Source organism: Macaca thibetana, chromosome 6 (genome assembly GCF_024542745.1).
Source record: "Macaca thibetana thibetana isolate TM-01 chromosome 6, ASM2454274v1, whole genome shotgun sequence".
Lineage (NCBI taxonomy): Eukaryota > Metazoa > Chordata > Mammalia > Primates > Cercopithecidae > Macaca > Macaca thibetana.
Window position 1 is genome coordinate 106094084 of NC_065583.1, and position 6265 is coordinate 106100348.

A 6265-nucleotide genomic window follows, 5' to 3' on the forward strand; every position below is an offset into this window, starting at 1 on the left:
TAACTTGGTTTACTGTGGTTCTTTTCTGTATTATTGTTAGGATTGAGAGGTTTAAATGGTAACTGGGTCCAGCAGCAGGGAATCTGTGTGCAGCAGCTAAATCAAGGTGTAGTCAATGTACAAAACACTTTAGCAAATTGGATATCAGTAATTCCCCAGCACCCTAAAACAGTTCCCAAAACAAGAATTTATTGAACTACTACATGCCACAAAGGATTGGAGATACAGCAATAACCAGCATGTAGCCTTCATTGTTTTTGTCATAACCAAGCTTTTAAGAAATGTATCCAAAGTTAAAGGAAATAGGCTGGGCCGGGCATGGTGGCTCACACGTTTAGTAATCCCAGCACTTTGGGAGGCCAAGAGGTCAGGAGTTCGAGACCAGCCTGGCCAACATGGTGAAACCCCATCTCTACTAAAAATACAAAAGTTAGCTGGGCGTGGTGGTGAGCACCGTAATCCCAGCTACTCGGGAGGCTGCAGCAGGAGAATTGTTTGAACCCAGGAGGCAGAGGTTACAATGAGCCGAGATTGCACCATTGTACTCCAGCCTGGGCGATGGGGCAAGACTGTGTCTCAAAAAAATAAAGGAAATAGGCTTTGAGATCAGAAGCATTTGAATAAGGTACATTGAACTTACATTGTGACTTGGCCACAGTTGAGATGTACAGAAGTGTTTTTAATTCTTGGTTCTCAGTTCTCAAAAGGTAGATAGGAAATGGGTTGTTGCTGTGTTTTAAGTTCACCAGCCTCTGTACATTGATAGCACCATATTAATGGTATTCATTTTAATTTAAAACTACAATTTATAGTCTGTGACTCACTTTTCATTCCTAGCATCCAGTAGGTTTTTTGTTGTTATTTCTAAGTAAATTTCCAAGTCCCTGGTACCATGTATTCAACATACTGAGAAAGAATGAGACTTAGGAAGACCAGAGGTTCTCTTGCTCTCTCACTTGAACAGCTTTTATCTTGGGCAAATCATTTTAATGTGTCTAAGTCTATTGTAATCTTCTATAAAATTATACAAAGCCACCTACTATGGCTGTATCACAGGGTTGTTTGGGGAAGAGCAAGATAATGTATTTTAAAGCACTATGCAAATATTAAGGAAATACACAACTGCAAATATGTGCTAGGTGCTGGGTTTTGAATGGTAGAAATAGGAAGATGAGCAAGAGACAGGAATAATGACAAGTTGCAAACATTTGGGGGCTTTGAGCAGAACCGTAAGTTACTTGGCTTCTCTGGGGTTTAGTCTACCTCCAGGACATAACCAGTAAGGGAGAAGACTAGGGGGAGAGGCACAGGCAGTTGGTTGAAAACCTTGAAGTCCATAAAGTTTGATCTTTGTTCTGCCAGCAGTGGGAGACACTGAAGGACTTTTTGGAGCATTATTATTGTACACATTTTAGAAATATCTGTGGGTCTTGCTGCCTGGTTTCGTTTGAATAGGGAATAAGTCAAATGATTTGGGTTTTGTTTTTTTGATACAGAGTCTCGCTTTGTCATCCAGGCTGGAGGCGTGATCTTCCACTGCAACCTCCGCCTCCCTGGTTCAAGTGGTTCTCGTGCCTCAGCCTCCCGAGTAGCTGGGATTAAAGGCATGCACCACCATGCCAGACTAATTTTTTTATTTTTAGTAGAGACGGGGGTTTCTCCATGTTGGCCAGGCTGGTCTTGAACTCCTGGCCTCAAGTGATCCACCTGCCTCAGCCTCCCAAAATGCTGGGATTACAACATAAGCCACCGTGCCCAGCCTGATGGTTTTGTTGTTGTTGTTTTGAGGTGGTTTTTTGCTCTTGTTACCCAGGCCAGAGTACAATGGCATGATCTCGGCTCACCGCAACCTCCGCCTCCCGGGTTCAAGCGATTGTCCTGCCTCAGCCTCTTGCTAAATGTTTCAATAGTGCCCTTATCTCCAAGAGTGAGTCCACACTCCTTGACTTCAGTCTCATATCAAAGGCATCTTTTAGTAGTTTGGCCTTATTCCATCTTACCAGCCTGACTCCTTGGTCCTCTATACAGATAAATTGTCACAGCCAGGTAGATTTACTGTGTCACTCAGCAATCCATGCTTACCTTCTAAGGAAATGCCTGCTATCCTCCCCTTAGTCAATAGCTAAAACCTACTTCAGGGTCCCAACTTCTGAACTTACTTATATCAACCCCCTCAACTGCTATTCAGTTCTATTGTATGTCCTTTTCCTTTGTATTTGGATTATATAACTACTATGATATTGCTTGTTGTATTAGTCTAGAAACTCTGCTAATAAGCTAGGCTCTAGCTTATCAACTCAACTGACCAGTAGAACACAAGGCCCCACCTAAAGTCAGAGAGCAGTTTCAATAGAGTGTATGTTTAAGGTGGCAAAAAAGTGAAAAAATATATATGGATAGGTTGTGAATAGAAGGAGCAAATGAAACTGGAGGGGCAGAAGAGATTTTAACTTCAATGAGAAGGTGCAAGGATGAGATCCGGGAAAAGGAACACCATTATCTTCTTTTCCCCTAGGACTTAAGCTTTATAAAGAGATGCCAACTCTCCCAGCCAGAGATAGTGGCAGATGAGCAAAGAGTCAAAAGAAATGCCAGGAGCCCACAGCAGGTCTGGGCTGCAAAGGGTTATGGATAGTTAGCTGTGCAGCTGCTGAGGAGCGATGATGGAAACAAAGATTGACTGAGTCACCTCTGCTAACAATCCCTGTGGTGCTCTGTGGAAGGTACTGGGCTCTTCCCTGAAGTATCAATACACATGAGATTCATATCATCCACTATAAAAATGTATCATGTTTCCGTCTTTGGATGATAAACTGATTCTGTGTTTATATGAGGACACCATAAATATGGCATTTCATAGACTACGTAGAGCTAGATACCTTCTTAGAAGCCAGCGAAGCCAACTGTCTCATTTCACAATTAAGGAAACTGAAGACAAGATAGGAAATGAATAGCATAAAGTCTCACAGCAAGGACTGCAATGGAGGTCTCTGGATTTCCAGCTCCCTCAACACTTCCTGCCTCTGTTGTGACTGTTTTCTGTTTGGTATGAGTGCTAAGTATATTGACTTGTTGCCTCGGCCATTCAACAAACTTAGAGGACCTTTTAATGTAAGGCACTTGTTGAAGGTAACAAGAAAAGACATAGTCCCTGCCCATCAGAGACCTCAGTCTGGAGAAAAATGTGGGCAAGATTTATCTCTGCAGTACAGAATTAAAAAATCTTTGGCTTTTTTTAAACATGTTTTTATCATTTAATTTTTTGTTTGATAATGTATGTAATTCCTCAAGAAATAAATATTAACAGCCTGGCCAACATGGTGAAACTCCGTCTCTACTAAAAATAGAAAAATTAGCCAGGCGTGGTGGTACATGCCTGTAATCCCAGCTACTTGGGAGGCTTGAGGCAGGAGAATCACTTGAACCTGGGAGACGGAGGTTGCAGTGAGCTGAGATTGTGTCACTGCACTCCAGCCTGGGTGACAGAGTGAGACTCTGTCTCAAAAAACAAAAAATTATTGGAGGTGCGTTTCCAAAACTTTTTCTGATGGGGTGTTCAAGGTTTGAGTTCTACTGGCATAGGTAAGTGCTGTCCTGAGCAAGTTAAAAATGGCTTTTACCCCAAGAACTTTCCATTTAAAATTACCATCCTCCTGGTATATACCAGCAAGCCTCAGTTATTTAACTGTTGTACAGTTGAATAAGGTACTGGTCCCTGGCCTGTTAGGAACCAGGCCGCACAGCAGGAGGTGAGCAGCAGGAGAGCGAGCATTAGCCTGAGCTCCGCCTCCTGTCAGATCAGCAGCATTACATTCTCATAGGAGCAAGAACCCTATTGTGAACTGCATGTGAGGGACATAGGTTGCACACTTATGAGAATCTAATGCCTGATCTGAGGTGGAACTGTTTCATCCCAAAATCACCCTCCCAACCCCACCCCATCCGTAGAAAAATCGTCTTCCACGAAACTGATCCCTGGTGCCAAAAAAGGTTGGGGACCACTGGGTAAGAGCATCCAGATGTGTTGAAAGAGGCTTGGCCTGAGGTAGGCAAGCTCTCCACACAGATATGAGTACCTTTTGTTATTAGAGGATGAAAGTTTTAAGAACGAGAGCTCACAGGTTATGTCCTCGTTGAGAAAAGACTGAGGAAGTGCACCAAAGCTTGATTTCATAGTAAGAGCCCTTTGAGGTTATAGCCCAAGTCTAGACAGTGAAATGGGCAGGAAGGTAGAAGCTCCTCTGTTAATTCCTTTGTGAGCTTCAGGGCTACAAGAGAACATCACACATCATGCAGGGCTAACAAAGCTCTATATTCACTTTATTGTGTGCAAGGCTTCTACTTAGTACAATCCCAGCTGATTTTAGAGTGGAGACAGAATTGCCCCCTCAACTGCCCCCCACCTCCACTCCAGCCCACTTCAAATTTGCAAGTGACATGAAAGCAAAGTACTTCCATAATCAACACAGGGGGGATGACCGGAGCCCTTCTAGTTTGGATTACTTCCTGATGCTTTCCTTCCATCACACACACACACACACCCCCCCGTATGCTTAGTTAGCAGTTGGCGCACACACATATACACACCCTGTATGCTTAGCAGCTGGCACAAGGCCCTCCTACTTTTACGCTCCCTGCCAAGTGGCTTCAGAATTAGCCAACTGGAATGCTGTTGCCTGGGACTAATCCTGCTCCACTGCTACAATCCTGGAACATTACAGTTCAAAGTAGTCAAACTTCATAGTGCAGGCGGGGTGAGGATGGGGAGTGGACAGTGATACATACCTCTAAAAGGGGCTCAATTTTTCCCTCTATCTGGCCCTTTGCAGCAGAGTGGAGGGAACAAGCAGGAGGGTGAAGGGAATAGGTGGTGGCAAGTGCTTCTCTCTGGGGCAGTCACTCCACAGGTTGAAGAGGTGGAGAAGACCTTCATTGTTGTTCTGGGACAGGAAGGGGGTGTATGAGGAGCACCAAATCCAAGTAACATTTTCTAGTTAGTTATTACATCTCTCTTGGGTTAATTCCAATTGAATTTTTATTAGCCAACACTTGGTCACTCCCCGGGTGTTTTCCAACCTTGTGCTACTGAATAAACAGTTTTGTAAAACCATTCATTCACAGCCCCACCAGGTACCTCATATTGAAATTCTAACCTATTCGTGCAGCAGCAGCACCTGTTAACTGCCAAAGTTCTGGCCCCACCCCAGAACAAGAGAACAGGAAATCGCTGGGGCGGGGCCCAGCAGTCTGTTGAAGCAGGTCCTCTGGGTGGATGCACACTCATTTGAGAGCACAGTATTAAAGCCATCTTTTGCATTCAGCCTCCTAACCCCAGTGTTAGTGTGAGGCTCTTCTTTTGGCCTTAGGGAGCAGCTGTTAGAAAACTCACATCCTGATGCAAGAGTGCCCATATCTCCCCCGGCAGCTCTCAAACTTGCACACGATGGAAAACAGCAGCAGGGACGGGGGGTAGGAGGGCTGTGTTCCAGGCACACCAAAATGAAAAATGCACTCCGTTAAGCTTTAAACACATAATTGCAAACTAAATCATCTGCCATCTTCTCTCGGCTTCCAGTGTAGAGGTTACCCATTATTTTTGCTAACTGGGCAAAGTAATTAATAAATTCAAGACTTACCTAGCACAGGAGCATACTTCGAGAAACACTGGTCATGAAAAAACACTCCACAATGAACATAATGCTCAGGAGATTGGTATTGATGTGTTTTGCTGTTCTTTGTCCTCTTATCTAAACTCAGATCCTTCAGTGTGAGATGTGCCCCTTGGATTTAATCCTGTATTGTCTCCTGAAATCAAACATCCTGTCCTGCCACATGCATCTCATTGCTCAGTTTATCACCCAGGCGGAAAGCAGGTTTGAAGATCCTTCACTCTCTTCTGTCCAGCCTGTTCCACCCTGAAGAGGGCTGAGCATACAGGTGACCACAGGTCATTTCAGAGAAAAACTCAAACTGATCCTCTAGTATCTGGGCCTTGGTTCTTTCTTAGTGGCTCATACATACCTTTTTACCTCTAACTACAGCAAAAGTGTAGTCAATCATTTTATGTAAATTATTGACTCACAATAATTTCTAAAGAGGCCATCCTCAGCTATGCTAAGCTGTACAAATTCCCCTCTCCAATTCAGCTCACACAGCTTAAATGCTTGCAATGGCTCTTTGGTTGTGGTTGCCCGTCTTCTCCTTAACTAGCCTTCCCACTCTCACTATCCAAAAGATGTCTAGTTGACATAAATCTGAACTAATC